This window comes from Euprymna scolopes, chromosome 19 (genome assembly GCF_053919585.1).
Source record: "Euprymna scolopes isolate OS-2025 chromosome 19, ASM5391958v1, whole genome shotgun sequence".
NCBI classification, from domain to species: Eukaryota; Metazoa; Mollusca; class Cephalopoda; order Sepiida; family Sepiolidae; genus Euprymna; species Euprymna scolopes.
The window spans coordinates 91,273,282-91,290,773 of NC_136500.1; the positions used below are offsets into that span (position 1 = coordinate 91,273,282).

Consider the following 17,492-nt stretch of genomic DNA (forward strand, 5'->3'; position numbering starts at 1 on the left):
ATTGCCTGTACATAATTTTTCATCGCATTGTGTTCAGGCCACTAAACTGTGGTTTTACCCACTCCAGGCTAGAGTTGGTCAGGGAGTAATGTTAACTAAAGAGTGACTCTACACTTCTTGAAGCTCCCAAATTAAAATCCTTGTATTTATAGTGTCTGGTCACTTGTGAAACACGTGCGGTCGCACTTTTTTTCTTTTTTTTTTTTTTTTAAATAATCCTATTTTGTCAGTCATTGCACAAAGCTAATACTTAGTAGAGATTAGCATAAATTCGATCTATCTACTCTATTGAATACATCATCGACAGCATTGCGTCAGGTTTAGAGATAAAGAAATAACTTGCCTGACCTGCACAGATTCTTGTGTGCTTATTATCACAGTTAAGCATGGTTCTGCCACGACCTTTACTCTTTTCAAAGGCCTCGAAGATAGATTCGAATATAAATGTCCATTCCCTATTTTATCGCGCATTGTGAGACTTTAATCGCGTCACTTCATTGGTTGATTTGAATTAACACATTGTTTTAATTACAGGCTTTCTCATTGGTTGATTTGAATTTTAACCTGCATGAGCAAGTTGAAACTGAAATTATTCAGTCCGAGCAAATGCGTGACGAACTTATTTCTATCTCCTTATTAATTTAAGGGCCTTTTGTCACCCAATTGTCATGGTACTTTAAGACAGTTTAACCTACTAAGGTAGGAGTTTCTTTCTTGGTATAATATTGTCTTTCTAATCGACAGAGAATGTTGATTTATCCAGCCTTTTCTCTTGGAATGTTGATTAAATAGATCCAACTACTTAAAATCTTCACAGAAGATTTCTTACCTACCACTTCTTACGAAGTACCAACTACCAGGTTTGGATGAATAGCAAAATGATGCAACATAATTTTGCAATTGAGAAGTGACTACCAGCTTTAATCAACAAGTATGCTTTTCATAGTAGTGGCTATTTTTCGCTCAGCCAGAGTTCTAAACTATGTGAGAATAAAATTCTCACAGCATTTATGGATATACGAGTATTAAAAACCGATCTTGTGTCTAATTCTACCCTCATGAGCCCTCAGGCTTGTATAAGAGTGGAGTATCTGTTCTGTTCGCTCTTGGGAAATGGGAATCCTCCTGAATACACTTCTCCTTTGATGATATTAGTTTATTTTTGGTCATGACCTGAGGCCCTTTCATCAAGCAATGCGGATAGAAGTTCGATCACTTTCCAGCCATATAAAGCCCTTCCCCTTTCTTGAGTGAACTGAATTCATTCACTTATAAATCGACATACATAAACACAGGAATAACTTGGCCTTGAATTAAAGAATCAAATTTGAGATTTAAATCCAACAAGCAAGTTTATAGCTATGCAACTCGCATTCGCTTGCCTCATTATGACGAAATTCGTTTTTTGTTGTGTAGCCTACAACCAGTCGAGGTTAACTTTACGATTACTGTTTCCATTTCAATTCCGGTTGTCCCTCCCCATGTAAGGAATTTTTTTTTGTTTTATTTTGTTTCTAAATAGTGTCATTATTTAGAAAAATCCTTCTCAACATGGAAGTGGGAGGGGGTGCTTTACCTATTCTGTACTTTCACCTAACAAATCAAACAAAATATATTGTAAAAAATCAATTAAAAACAAAGAAGCAACCGGAAGTGGAAACGGTAATCATAAAGATAATCTCAGTCGAATGCTTACCAATTTAGCTAATAATTAAAAACAGTCCCGTGAGAAATTACAATGGCTAAATGGCTAAGAACACTGATAACCTGGATGTGCCAAGTTCGAATCTAGTTTGTTCCACATAAATACTTTCACTTACGATGTTGGCAACCCTTATGTGGTCCCTGCTGTAAGTACCAGATTTCTTTCTAGAAAAGACTTCAATGCCAGCAACAGAATCATCCAATTCATACAAAATGATAGAACGGCCCTGTTACACCCACTAAACCTGCATAATTTCCATTATTTTATGTATTTTTTAAAACTCACATTCACCCCAAACAAGGCATATCATCGACACGTGGACATAAGGAGCTGCTATTTGGAACCATGCTTAAGGAAGATGAACAAAATGTTGGTTTATGTTACATTTAAACTTCTGCATATTAGTGGAGTTAGGGAAGCAGGTAGGGTTGGTTGGTTGTTTTTGTTTTACAGCATATCAACCCTTTTCGGGTTATTTAATGCTGAATCCAAAGATTTTGAAGAAAAAATTTTTAATAGAATATATTTGTTGTTTTCAAGTCGGTTTCTATTTAACCCATAGTTGGAACCCTAACAGGTACTACCACTCCGGGTTAGAGTGGACCTAGGAGCAATAGTAATTAAAGGGTGGCTCCACACTCCCCAAAGCCCGCAAGCTGGGGCCTCACCACTGGATATAGCTTAAGGTCATATCCAGGATCAGAAGCAGGTAGGGAATTCCAAAGTCCAGCTGTTCAAGGGCAGAAACTATTACAGTAGAAAGCTTTCTGGTATTTAGGGACCTCAACAGTGAAGGGGTGTAATTTTGTTGCTAAACGGATTTGTCAGAGATATGTATGTCGCAGGGGCATTACATTCTCCAGATGGCCCGAAGCCTTACCCATCACTGACATCTCTGCCAAGATGGTCGCTAAAACACTCGTTTCACAATGGATATAAAGATTTGGTGTGCCATAAATGATTACCACCGACAGGAGTAAACAGTTTGATTCCTATCTTTTCGTTGAACTTTCATGTCTTCTTGGATGCAAGCATATACAGACCACACCTTATCATTCATCCTCAAACAGCTTGGTCGAATGCTTCCATTGCTTCTTTAAAGGCACATTCTGATCGTAATAATTGGATGGGATTTCTTTCTCTCATACTCCTCGGTATCAGATATTCTATTAAAATGGACATTGGACTGCCTAGATCGTGTATGGAACACCTCTGACCTTACAAGGACAAATGATTGCACCGACCACCAGTAGAAGCACATTAGACCCGACTAGTTATACATCTCGCTTGAAAAAGTACATGTTGAGACCCGGTTATGTCGAACCAAGGTCCCAAAAAACGATTCATCTTCAGGATTTGCACACATGGACATACGTTTTTGTAAGAAATGATGGAGTGCCTGCAGCCGCCCTACTTCAATCCTTACAAGGTTCTTAAAGAATATCTGAAACAGTTCGTGATAGATAAGAATGGCAGACATAACTTGATCAGCTTTGATGGATTGAAGGCATTTTTCGACAATACAGACTGTAGTACCACAGTGGTACAGACGCAAATCTCGGGAGATTCGTTAACTACAGCCACGCCTAATGATATAGTGCTACCTACTGCTGCAACTTCCAAATTCGGCATAAAGCGTCTACTGTTTTGCTAATTACGCCCAGTGAAATACTTGCAGTATTTGTATTCTTTCATCTTAGATCTACTTCTCATCTATGAAGGAAGTCTTGTAACAACCTCAATGCCCTGGCAGGAACATTTCATAGCAATCACCACTTCAATGCATATGAAGAATGTGTAAGAATACAACATTGTGATGCGACCACCACACACTTCAAATAAAAGGAACTATCTTACACTTCCTCGTGTAGAAATACAGTAAACAGGCTGGAACGTTCGAGAAGGCTTGTATATAAAAATTTGCCCGCAAAAAAAAATCAAATCAGTTTTTCTCTTGATTTCTCAAGAACAGCACATGTTTAGAATAACTCCGTCACTGGAAGACGTTAAAATCCCCGTCCTAAATTTATGTGCCATGCACATGAACTTTAATTCCCATCATGGAAAGTTACATCAAACGAGAATTTAAATCTTCCTTTAAACAATTTTATCTTGATCTTCTGTTCTTATATGAACACACACACACGTTCGCTTACATGATTTACAGACTGTTTTTCTCAGAAAATAGCCACATTAATTTTAAGCCCATGTGTGACACTAATCATAAAAAAAAAAAATAATTTCAAACCTCGTGCTATTCTCACAAAAAACTTCACTTCATTAATCCTTCATCATGAACATTTCACGCCAGAAAACATTTATGTTGGAACAATTTTAACTAATATTCTTAACGCGTAAATAGATGTTTATTTCATGTTAATACTATGATTTCTTGTTCTTTGTCGAGTGTTGTTATTTTCCGAGGTTTATCTTAATTTTTTTATGTCAAGATGTGGATTGGTGAAACCTTTCTATTAATCGGTTAGCCCATTAAATTTACCTTTAATGGTCCTGCGGATACACTCCTACTCTCGACTTCAATAGATTGTGACACATGCAACCACAGTCCTGAGAATTTATAAATCGTGATTATGAATTGGTTATCCTACTGAACCACATTCTTACAAGTGTTCCCACATGTTTTTACATAAACTCTTAATATTTTCCGATCTTACAATATTTCTGTTTTGATGTATTTATTTTAATTTTTAAAATAGAATTAACATTAAAGTGTAATATATGTTTAGATACTATACTTTTTCTGTCCCTGGTCAGTGAATGCTTCTTGATTGCAGCAATTTTTATTTTTTGTCTCAATCTATACAAAGAAAAGAAATAACCTTGTATCTAACTTTGCCCTCGATTAAAATATTTGTCGATTTTACAATATTTTTTTAGTTTCTTTTTCTTTTTTCCTAATAAAAATAGAATTAACAAACGTTAATACTTTATCTCATCAGTCCTCAGTGAAGAGATATCTTTCTAGACTGTGGCAATTTTTATTTTTAAAGATTCTATTTTGAAAAGCAAAAAAAATTTTTTTTTTTTTTTTTTTTTAAATCAAATGATTTTCACTAATGATTTGAGTCACATGAAACAAATCCTTGTGATTAATGGCGAGCAGTAGTGTGCATAAAAGTGATTTTTATTTTTAACAAGGCCCGGAAGCCACTCAGGGATAAGGGTTATTGCATGTACAGTACGTTAGTGTGGAGATTTAATAAAGTGTTTACTTAAGGGGCCGATTCATCACGAATTTGTTTACGTTGGACTTGAAGGCATCCAGGTTGTAGTCAGGTGGGAAGCAGGCAGATGGAACAGAGTTCCACATGCGTGCAGTTCTAAGAAAGAAGCTTTGTTCATGGAATCTACATTTTGTTTTAGGCACAGATAAAGAGTGGGGAAAATTTTTGATAGTGGTTTCAGGAGACGGGTGTTTTTCGTAAAAGATTGGAGAGGGGGGGACCAGAGATTGGAGCTCAGACGAGCAGCTGCCATGGAAATAACGATAAAACAAAGATAGGCTCGCAACGTCTATTCTGTGGGAGAGAGGTTGCAGGGAAGAGAAAAGAGCATCCCCCACTATTTTGTACTCTGTCAAGACAGGATAGGCTGTTTTTAGCAGCTCCTGCCCAGATATGGCAGCAGTATTCCATCCTTGGCTTTTATACAGATAGAGAATTGCATCAGTAGTGAGATATCTTCTGGAGCGGTAGAAGGATCCCATCATCCTCCCAGCGACCTTGGCAACAGACCTTAAGTACGTGTTCCACTTCAGATCAGGAGTAAATGTCAAACCCAAAAGCTTGTCAAAACATGGAGCCTCCTAAAGACAAGAACCATCCATTTCAATTGATGCCAGATGGGGATCAGAGCGTTGATGATGTAAAGATAGGAGCTTGGTTTTAGATGCATTAAAGGTAACCAGCCACGTCTTCTCCCACTAAATCACGCGCTCGAGATCAGAGGAGAGAGAACCAGAGAGAACTTTGTCATTTACAATGTGTTGCCGTAGATGGTCGTGTCATCAGCATAGATGTCAACGAATGATTTAAGTATGTGTTTAGGGAGATCATTGATGTAGATCAGGAAGAGAGTTGGGCCCAAGATGGACCCCTAATGGACTCCAGCATACTCGGTTGCAATTCATATTCGAATAAAGTAAAATAATAAGGTCAATGTGTACTGGCAGTTGTATCGGAATTTTTGACACCCCTTACACGAAACTGCGAATAAAATATAAAAAAACTCGTAATTTCTCTTTTAAAAGTGGGTTGTTTATTTTCTTTATGGATTATACTTCCAAAATAAACTATTAAAGTTGTTTTAAAAGTAATAGAAATTTTTTTTTTTTTTTAAAAAACAGTAATGAATTTTACGAACTCAATATTTTTCAATTTTTAAACTTTAAAAATCTATCAAAATTTTTCTATTGATTCTATTTTTACGATATTTTCAGGGTCAATGTGAAATTTTATGCTCTTTCCAATAAACCGAATATAATATTTTAGACAAACGTTTTTTTTTTTAATTCACGCTCCCCCCCCCCATTTTCAAGTGTCTATTAAAAAGTAGATAATTTACTCAAAGTTTTATATATTACAAATTGAAGAGATAAGGTCAATAAGTAATATATTCAAATTTAAAACAAAAAAAGTAGTGTTTTTTAGAAATTTACCTCTAAAGTTCAAAGTTTAAAACCCTTTTTTTTTTAAACCACGTTCGTTTTTTCTTGTTTTTTTTTTAATGAAACCTTGGTCCTTGCTCCTTTAATTGAAAATAAATTAGGGCTTGAATTACATTTTTTTAGTAGTTATAAGCTTGGAAAGACAGGGTGTCGAATAATTCACGCCTCCCATTTTGAAATGTCTATTAAAAAAAAGTAAATAATTAATTTACTCACCAAAGTGTTATATATCACAAATTGAAGAGAAAAGGTCAATAAATAATATATTCAAATTTAAAACAAAAAAAAAGTAGTGTTTTTTTTAGAAATTTACCTGTAAAGTCCGAAGTTTAAAACCTTTAAAAAAACAAAACAAAAAAAAAAACACTTTTGTTTTTATGCTTTTTTTTATTTTTATTTATTTTTTTTAAATGAAGCCTTGGTCCTTGCTCCTTTAATTGAAAAAAAAAAAGTTAGGGCTTGAATTACATTTTTCGAGGAGTTATAAGCTTGGAAAGACGGGGTGGAATTATTCACTATTTTTCACGAAATTTCTGACACACCTAGTGCAGTGCACTTGCACTGGTTGTCCAACTTCCAAAGGTGTTTATTCCGAAAGCCTTCTTAACATAGGGGGGTTTGGGGGGTTTATTCCGAAGGGCATTTTCTTATTTTCAACCTCCCCGTAATCAACTTCTTAAAGTTTCCCCAGTGTACTTTCACCAATAATAATAATAATACTTATGCAGAAATGGTGCCGTGCTTTTGGGTAAATTTTTACTATAATTGCAACTCAACATTCACCTTTAAATTGACGACTTTTTTTGAAGGTTTTCTAGTTTGCTGAAAACGAATATCACATTCAAATTTAGGGTAGACAAGTAGTTTTTGGATATTAAGACATTTTGTTCCCAATGTATCATTTCATGAATTTCAGTGGTTGTCGCCATTCTTAACCTCGAGAAGTACTCGTTCAGTTGGGGAAAAACATGTTCGCTAGTGAAAAAATAAGGGATTACAGTGGATAATAAAGGTCTTAGTGTCCAAAAAATTGCTAGTCTGCCCTAAATTTAAATGCGATATTCGTTTTCAGCATGCCCCAAAACCTTTGTCATCAATTTAATGATAAATGTTGAGTCTCAGTTAAAGTAAAAAAAATTTTTTTTTTAATTTAGAAACCCATTCTTAACAGAGAGAAGGTTGTTTTAAACGGTTCTGTACTTTCGCTTAACAATTTAATAAACAAAATATCGTAAATTTTAATTTCACTTGAACCTGCTGCTATGGTACCTTCTCTGCATACCAAAATAATAATTCAACGTGTACCATAGTAAGACAAGAAACACACACGGAAACGCGAGATTCTGTCTGATAGTTTTATTGATACAGAGGTTTTGTTTTATTTTAAAGAAAAAAAAAAAAAAGGAGGATAACTTAATTCGTAACCGATGATTTGTTAATTTAATAATGAAACAATTGTTATCTTGAACTTTTCAACTTAAGGGTGGTTTGTTTGGTTGCCATTTAAAAAAATTGAACCAGGTTCATTAATTAACAATTTGTAATTTAGTTAAAATAATGTTGCTTCAATAGCAGTCATCTTAAAGCTGAAAAGTTCAAGATAATCGAAGCAGTTTTGCCAATGTGAAAGTTTGGTTAGCTTTCTTATAAAAATAAATAAATAGAGATCCTATTCTGAACAATAGCTAACCCGTTATATTCATAATATAGGCAATTTTTTTCTTTGTTTTGTTTTTAAAGGATTTTTTTTTCCAAGTTTTAAGGATTAATTCAAATTTTAGGTAAATTTTTAAGAACGGCTTTCGGAATAAACACCCTCCAACCTCGAAAGCCGTTCTTAACGTGGGATGTTGGGAGGGGGGTTATTCCGAAAGCCGTTCTTAATATGGGTGGTTGTGGGGGTGTTTATACTATGCTGGGGCAGGTCGTAAAAAAATACCAAAATTTTGAAGTTACTTGTACAGTGTTTGAACCGACTTTTTTATTTATGCTCTACCATCTACCGTAAACTCACCCTAAGTTTTACGCTTTTAGTTTAACAAAAGTCGGTTTTATTCTAAGAAGCACCGAAGTTTCTTAAACTATAAAATAAAATATTAGTTGTTTTGTTTTTTTTTATTGATGTTTGTGTGTGCGTTTTTCGTCTATACGTAACTTTCATTAAAAAGGAAAAAAAAAAAAAAACACTGAAATAGGTTTTGTTGTTTTACTGAAATCAAAAATAAAATAAAGGAAAAACTAAAACATGGCTATATTTTCATGTAGTTTGCTTTTAAACTACACCAAAACATAGCCATTTACCGGGCAACACCGGAAAAAGACAGCTGGCGTTAAAAATAAATAAGCACGAATTGTTTTCTTTGTCATTTCACTTACAAAAGAAAAAAATAGTCTGTATGCTTTTTTTTTACAGCACGCACTTGTAAAAAAAATTCTCTTGATCAATGAAATGACTGATTAATACATCAAGAAAAAATAAAGAAATAAAGTACATTTACTCTATTTCATTCCTTATTTAAGTAAATAACGAAATAAAACACATATTTACTTACGTTTAAAAAACAACAAAATATCAGGAATATATCCTTGGTGTTCCCGTTTGTTGAGTATTGACAGGTGGTTAGGGGAAGAAGGCCAGGTAAACGGAAACGTCCAGCTGGTTGGTTGGTGCGTGTCATGTGAGAAAAGTCATCGAATACCCAACACAACCTCTGACCTTAGCTACAAGTACGAACACGTTTTTTTTTCTTTCTTGCATTGTTTCAGAAATGCTCGTCTGCGCAGGTGAAAGGTCTCTTTTTTTTAAATAAATGAATAAAAATAAATAAAACAATACAGCTGCCCCCCTCTTTACCTGCCTCCTCACGAGGGCAGAGTTAGTCATAAGGTCTTTTTAAATGTGGGAACGAAAACACATCTCGTAGATTAAAACGAAACTGAATGTTCACAAAAGCTCCCAGATAAGGTAGCGTGTCTGTGTGTTTCTCGCTTAAATACACAACGATTTTTTAAAAAATTTATTATTATTATTATTATTATTATTATTATTATTATTCAATCAAATTTGATAAAAAATTTTGCGAAAGTGTAATATAGTTAATAACGAAAAAAAGAAGGGGGCCAAACATAATTAACAAAAAAGGGGGGGGGACAAATATAGAACAACAAAATTGTTACCAAACGATAAAAAAATAAATTTTTTATCGACCTGCATTGTTGTAAACTTTTGAAACTAAGTTTTATTTCAAAATTGGGCATTTCTAACAATAACCAACAAAATAAAATTGAGGGTAAAAATACATACATTATATATATATATATATATATATATACACAACAAATAAATGGTCATATTTACTTGCCTCCACACGAGGGCAGAGTAAGACACAAGGTCGATTTTTAATGTAGGGAAAATCCAACTCCCCAAAAAGAGGCACTCTGGATAGGAATAAAAATAAAAAATGGTCTCAGTAATGAAGAATTTCTCCTCCACTGACCGAGAACAGAAAAGGTGTAGCAGCATCAAAACAGATACTGTTATCAAAGGCAATATGTTACTCGTTTGATAAGTTTTCTTTTTTTGTTTTAAATTATTTTAAAGCGATTTTTAACTTGAAAACGAAAGTAGTGTCAAGTTTGTTGACTTCAAACGAATAAAAGATGGTGGTTTCCTTACAGCCATGTCGAGCCTCGGTAATCACTCAAAAATCAAAAATTAAACAAATGTAAAAACAGAATGAAGGAAGAAAGCGACCACGTGTCTGTGCGTGTTGTCTTACCTGCTGGGAGGATCACAGGGAGGGCAGAAATTAAAAATGGCGGCTGTGGTTTTTGTAAGATTATTGAGCGATGACGTCAGACCTCACGTGACAGTTTTTCTGGCCGCCGATTGGCTGATGACGAACGTTTGGACAATAAAAGTTCAGAAGATCGATGACAGTGTGTATCAGCTATTTTGGCGAAATGGGGGAAAAAATTGCGGTGTATCAATAGCTCAGCCATGAGGGCAAACAGGACTACGATTGGGGCGCTATTGGAGATGAACGGGTCTGTGATTGAGGACGCATGCTGGTTGCGATCAATGGATGATGCTGCTCACATCAACCTGGCAGAGTTGGATGCGGTAATAAAAGGAATAAACTTGGCACTCCAGTGGAAAGTCAAAGAATTATGCATGCGCACAGATTTCCTGTGCGTATACCACTGGATAGTTGACACACTAACAGGCAAAACGAGAGTGCGCACCAAAGCGGCTACCGAAATGCTAATCAGACGAAGGTTGGAGACAATAAGGAAGTTGGTGGAAGAGTACGACCTATCGGTGAATGCGGTGCTTGTCACTTCAACCTGCAATCTTGCTGATAGACTTACCCGTGTGCCCCAGAGATGGTTCGACGCAATGAAGAAAGGAGCCAAACCAGGGTCTTTATGTGCTGCCTCTGTTGAGGAGACGGATAAAATCAAGAAGGTACACCATGACAGTGGACACCCCGGAGTGAAACGAACATATTATTTCGTACACTTAACCAACCCGTCAGTGTCCAAAAGCAAAGTAGAAGCAGTGGTCAAGGAATGCCAAATATGCCAGTCAATCGATCCTGCTCCCACCAAATGGCAGAAAGGTCAGCTGGAAGTCGACGAGAATTGGAGCCGACTGGGCATGGACATAATCCATTATGGTGGTCAGCACTTCCTCACACTGATCGATTGCGGACCAACGAGGTTTGTGATCTGGCGACTATTAACAAGACAGGACTCGGCTAGTGTCATCCATCAATTAGAGTCCATATTTTATGAGCGGGGGCCACCTGAAGAGATTCTCACTGACAACGACACAGCCTTTTGCAGCGGAGAATTCAGGCGTTTCGTAGACGAGTGGGGGATCTGGCTTAGACACAGATGTGCGTATGTACCGAGTGGCAACGGTATAGCGGAGCGGTGCCACCGATGTGTGAAGAGGATAGCAGCAAGGAAGCAATGTATGATTGCAGAGGCAGCATATAGGTACAATGCAACACCAAAGGATGACGTGACTGCTGAAAGAGCACCTGCTAATGCGATACATTGCTATCGGGTGCGTGTTAAGGGCATTGACGCCTGCCTGCCTAATCAGAAGAGGACGCAAAGACGGTACAAGTTAGGGGACACCATCTGGGTAAGGCCTCCCAATAACCGATGTACGACCAGTTTCAGAAGAGGACAGATCACCGGCATAATTAGTGAACAGGCTGTGCTGGTTGATGGTACTCCACGGCATGTGAGGGATGTCTGGCCCGCCCTTGATACAAACCAAATGGCGAACAGCGAAAGTGATGAATCATCCAATGATGAAATGTGGATCCTACCTATGCCCCATTGCTGTGATGACATGGCTGAGAACCTCAGCACAGATGGCAATACTTCCAGCGCCACTTCTGAGAGCCCCAATGACGATGGAGCCCAGCTTGATGGAAGGACTGCTGGCAACGTTAATGACGACAGGTCTGTTACCCCTTCTGAGAGATCGGATGAAGATGGAGCGCAGCCGGATAGTAGGACTGTGAACACTGATCCAAGTAGCTCTGATGAAGATGAAGAAGTCAGCTAATCCCCCTCCGTAGGAGTGCCTGTAACAAACGACCGCGGCCGCAATGCCGTATGTGTGATCTTGAGACCCGGGGGGGGGGTAAAGTCGAACAGAATGAAGGAAGAAAGTGACCACGTGTCTGCGCGTGTTGTCTTACCTGCTGGGAGGATCACAGGGAGGGCAGAAATTAAAAATGGCGGCTGTGGTTTTTTGTAAGATTATTGAGCAATAACGTCAGGCCTCACGTGACTGTTTTTCTGGCCGCCGATTGGCTGATGACGAATGCTTGGACAATAAAAGGAGTATGTTCAGAAGATCGATGACAGTATGTATCAACTGCATCAGTGTGATTAGAAGTTCGACGTGTGTGTTAATCAACTGCCGTAGTTGCGAAACGAATTCAATACTTGTATAACATTACATTTTCACATGATTACCAACATTTATTGGATGTGTTTCTACAAGTATCTTGTTTAATTTTCGATGTTTGAACAAATATCACGGCTCGACATTGCCATTTTTTTCTTGTTCTAACGCAAGACTTGACACTACTTCAAACAAGCGCTTTAAAATAAGTTAAAACTCAAAAAAAAAAAAAAAGTTTATCCAGCTAAGAAGAACAATTTATCTTGTCCTTGATAACATTTATTTGTTGTGTATTTATTTTTTTCATTCCTTCTTTTGTTTTGTTGGCTATTGTTAAAAATGGCCCCAAATTTGTTTTATTACTTTTTAAGTAACTTTTTTATTTTGAAAATATATGCTTACAGTACCATTAGGCCAAAGTTCAGGGGCGATTTCTAGTCAGATTTCTGTAAGATTTTTTTTTTTATCTTTTAAGTCTGAAATTAACGACTACCTCAAAAAAACAAAAAAAAAAAAAAAACGCTATCTTTTGCTGAAGAAATTGATTAAATAAGAGTAATGAAACAAATTTTGAAATGACAAAACTTACAAAGTTTCAGAAGTTTAAAACTATGTTCAGAGAGCTAGCTTCAGATGCCTCCCCTTCCCATCTCTGAGATTCTGTTCTTTCTCAGTGGCCACCATTCGACACTCAGAAGCTCACACTAGACATTAGATGGCTAGAAAGTATTCACTCAAGAGGACTATCTGAAGACCATCTAGGAACATTGCTTTCTTCAAGTAGGTTGCTCTCAGCATGATTCCTCCATTTAAAAAGACATTTCTTTTATTTGGAATAAAAGAATTTTTGTGCTGCCCAACTCACAATCAAAGATACGTTCAATTTCTTTTGTGTCTCCACTGCCATTTTTTCGTTGGTCTATTTGTAAAGTCTGTCATTTGCAGTGCAATGTATGTTTACAACATATTTTTTTTTTTTCATTGATCATGATCAATTATCCAGGGAGAGGACCTTGTTATGGTTTCTATCAACCCTTCCTATGCCTTACAAACATGACAAATTCAAACGCACATTCTTCAAAACTGTGCATATGCCATGCCCCCAAAACACTGGAAAAATACATGACTACTGCTATTTTTACCCCCTCAGAGAAAAATACAAGATCCATTGTTTTTTCTGACAGTTACCAACACCTACACATAATAGCTTCACAGCATTTTTTCTTTCATTAAAGCAACATACCAGGCTAAGATCTGGCTGAAAATGATCTAAACATGGTTAGCTAACATGCCAGTTATTTTTAACCATAAGTTCAGCTTGTAATTTACCTTCGTTTTAGTTATAGTTTTATTTAGTGGAGATCATCACATGTAATATCCTATCTTACAAATACAGTAGAACCCCGGGAAACGGCATTAAAAATTAGTAACAAAATACAGTACAGTATATAATACACATGTATATAATCAAATAACATTATAAATAACACCGTAAGGCAAGGCAAATACCATAATCAGGGGCTGGAAAAACATTGCATTGCACATCGTAATCTGAAAAAAACGTACCCTAGTGCCACCGTATCCCAGGGTTCAACTGTATGTTCAACCGATTTTCATTAATATTAGCTGAGGTATGGTCCTATGCAGTTTTAGGAGGTCAACCATCCCAGGCTTTATCTTCTTACCCTTTGAGAAGAGGTTTATTGCTAATTGCCTGACACGCTTCTACTAGGGAATTTCACTATTGAAATCCGCTGGCGAGGCAATTTTTACAGACCGGAGTGCTTTTCCTCTAAGCTGCTGGCTTTTCAAAACCCACTTTCCTGACCTTGTGTCACATCTTTACACTGTGGGAGGAAAATAAAAATATCTACCAGCAAGTGGATTGGAAGGTTCCCACCAGCATCTGACTGTGATCAGTTGTTGAGCTCAGTAGAAAACTGCTCTTTTCATGGAAAAACACAGAAACTGACTCGAGTCTGCTTCTCCAGTTAAGTGGATTCTACTCCAGCTCCTTTTGCGGCCCCAGCTCTTCCCAGCAGCTCCTTCTCCAGACAGTACTTGCCCCAACTTCTTTGTTGTTTCTGCTCCATCTCTTTCCACCAGCTTAAAGTCCTGCCCTTTCTGCTTCTTATAGATGTCCTTACTTACCTGTTCCTGTCGATCCAACTTTTGGCCAGATCCACACGTACCAGACCTATCTTAAGCATCTCTTTACATCTCAAGTATATCCACGTCACACCTGTTGTGATGTCACTCCATGCTGTCAAGGTTCCAATGGTGTTCTTCATGTTGATCCACCTTTTCCTGCGAATTTAGAATTCAGTTTTGCCTTTCTTATCACTCCAACTTTACTGCTATCCAGGTTCCAGATATGTTATTCCTGCCCTACCAACCTTTTCTACTTCCAAAGATGTTATTTGTGTCCTTCCAACCTTGCTGCTTCTAGAGATGTCAATCCTATTCCTCCAGTTTTTTCTGCCATTTTCCTTTGTACTAAATACAATCTCTGTTTTACAATTGTTCATCTGCATTCATCCTGTCTTTGTTGCTGTCGCTGTATTTTTGTCTGCGTCTACTTTCATAGTTGTAAGACCAATCAGCCACGTGATTTAGACTCTGCAACAATTTTAACCAAATTATAGTTTTCTGACAATTTGGTCCAATTAATAATTTAATGACTGAACAATACTGTAAAAATTTAATTCAATTTTTAAAATCCTAGTAAAAGAGGACTAGTCCAAGGAAAAAAGGCTTGAGAGTCCATAATATGTAGAATTAATGTCATCTTTGTAGGGAACAGAGAAGAATTATTGGTTAGAAGCAAGCCTGTGTGTCAAATGGAATTGGAAGAAGGTCTAGGTAGCTTGGTCGCTATTTTGGACAGTATAGTCGTTTTGTTTATGCTGATAACTTTTGGCTAACAGTAAGTTTGTTTTGTGTCCCAAGAGAGGAGTTTATTAATTGCACCAAGCAACTTGAGTAAGTTAGGCAGCTGTGCCTTTTCATGGCTAAAAAAAGACAAAAAAACAATGGCGATCCACTCCCTTATCCATTGGGAACCAGCGCTCGGCTAAGATAAGAGATTGTTTCTGATTGGATAAATCAAAATCAAATGTTTGCTCCAATCAGTGCAATGCTCACAAGTCAAGAAGATATTTTAAACATTGTCAATGATAGCTGCTGCTGCTGCTTGTTGACATTGTATGTAATAAGGACTATTGCTACTGCAAATCTGTTCTCAATAGAAAAAAAATTTGTTAAATTCCAATGATCTTTTTTTCATCACTTTGCACATTGCAAGAAAAAAATATCATTTAGTGTTGTTCGTCATGCAATGACATTTTGTACCAAATCATTGTTAGTAATTTTTTTTTTCTCTTTTCCCTGTTTTCCTATTTTTAAAAGACACATTGCCTGTCAATATTGGTCAATTATAAACATCTTTGTGTTTTCCTTTAAATGCAAAATTTAATTTTTAAAAAATCAGAACAAACAAAACTTCCAGTATGTTCAAATTTATTTTAACAAAAAACATTATGATAAAATTCATACGCACAAACTGTGTACTTCGATTTCTGACGATTGTGTAGTAAATATACTTAACAAGAAAAAAGGGTTCATTTCACTACTGTTCTCATTTTCACAACGTTTCGGTCAATGTAAGCTCTGGCCTTCCTCAGGTATATCCTTTCTGGAATGTTTCTGTTGAACTCAGGAATATATACAGAATATAAACTATATACATATAGTAATAATAATTAGTAATAAATAATAATATTTACAATTAGAAATAAAATAGTTTAAGGCTCCCAAAATTCGTACTAGAACTGTCCGCAAGGACCCTGGGTGCAGTGGTTAGAGTATTTGGAAAAATCAATATTCTTCCTGAAGGTTGAAGGTTTAATTCTCAGTGTGGGCGACCAAAAGATACAAATGTAAATTATTTAGGACCTTTATCCAGTCATGGTTAATGGAACAAGAGCATAGTACCCCATGAAATAAATTAAGGGTTCCATTTGAAATTCCATGTAAATTCCCGAGTTCAACAGAAATATTCCTGAATTCAACAAGATACATCTGAAGAAGGTCAGAGTTTACACTGACTGAAAAGTTGTGGAAATGACACTCAAAATGAGAACAGTAGTCTAATGAATCCAAATAATACAAATCACTAATCCTCATCTCAAAAAATTCATAAAAAGAAAAAAGGGTTGAAACAAAAGAACTGTTACTAAATGTAAGAAAATTTACTTTTCTAATTAAGTATATAATTTTAATGTATGTTCATTGATTGTAAGTTTTATTATCTATGCATTTGTTATCGTCACTTTTACTTAGCCAAGCCAATGTGGTTTGTCATGACCACCAATTTTGTGGAAACTTGGTTGCAAATATAAAGCTTAAAAAATAGTAAAATCTTTTTTTAAAAGGGGATTAGTGAAATCATACACCTAAGTCCGAGGGTTCTTGCCAATTGGATTAGTGTAAACTTTTTTATTATTATGTTTTACGCCTGAAATTTAGAGCCAAGTTTCACAAAAATTGACAGCCATGATAAAAAGCATGCTGGCTTGGATAAATATTACAGTTAAGTAGAAAAGTAAATGTTCTTGCACTTAGTAACAGTTATTTGTTTATTTTTTTTCACCTCTTCTTTCTTGTTAACTATACTGCAGAATCACCCAATTCCTTAATTTAAATAAGAACAGAAGGGAATGGTTAATCTAATCTCATAGCAAAGTCACCCTTACAAATTAAATCAATAAAATCTCAAAAGCAAACATTTTCATCATACTAACGCTCAGTTAATCAACTTGTGTTTACATATGCATGTTTTTAGTGGTGCTTCTACACTATTGGGACGAGATTTTGGAAATCGTAATATTAAATTTCATATGAAAACAACAGTATCTACATATTCGGCATATTTTTAAGAAATTACGAAAATTGATAAGGTAGAAAATTTTTTATTAAAGAGAATAGAATTTGAAGAACATGTTCGTGTATGCTTATGTAAGACAGAGGAGTCACAAGGGAGGCAATTCAACAGTTGCAAAAAACTTATATATATGTTATTTTTACGTTATTTAATTTTTAGGAGGACAGTTTTAAACAATTATGAAAACTTAAATCTTAAATGAAAACCAGACTCAGAAACACTTATG

General features: G+C 36.0%; 2 protein-coding genes across 3 annotated transcripts in view; one reads left to right on the plus strand and one right to left on the minus strand.

Moving 5' to 3' along the window:
* The window catches only part of LOC145239834 (uncharacterized), a 61,438-nt gene extending 51,198 nt beyond the window's left edge, over positions 1 to 10,240 (minus strand). The window contains exon 1 of one of the 2 annotated variants that reach the window (XM_080103381.1): positions 10,172 to 10,240. The gene's annotated coding sequence lies outside the window, so the exon portion shown is untranslated. Of the gene's footprint in view, positions 1 to 8,944; positions 9,386 to 10,171 lie in introns of those variants that run through there. The other variant, XM_080103380.1, reaches the window with a different exon arrangement.
* The window catches only part of LOC145239833 (putative methyltransferase-like protein 25), a 103,178-nt gene that overhangs the window by 18,770 nt on the left and 66,916 nt on the right, over positions 1 to 17,492 (plus strand). The gene's annotated exons all lie outside the window — the stretch shown is intronic.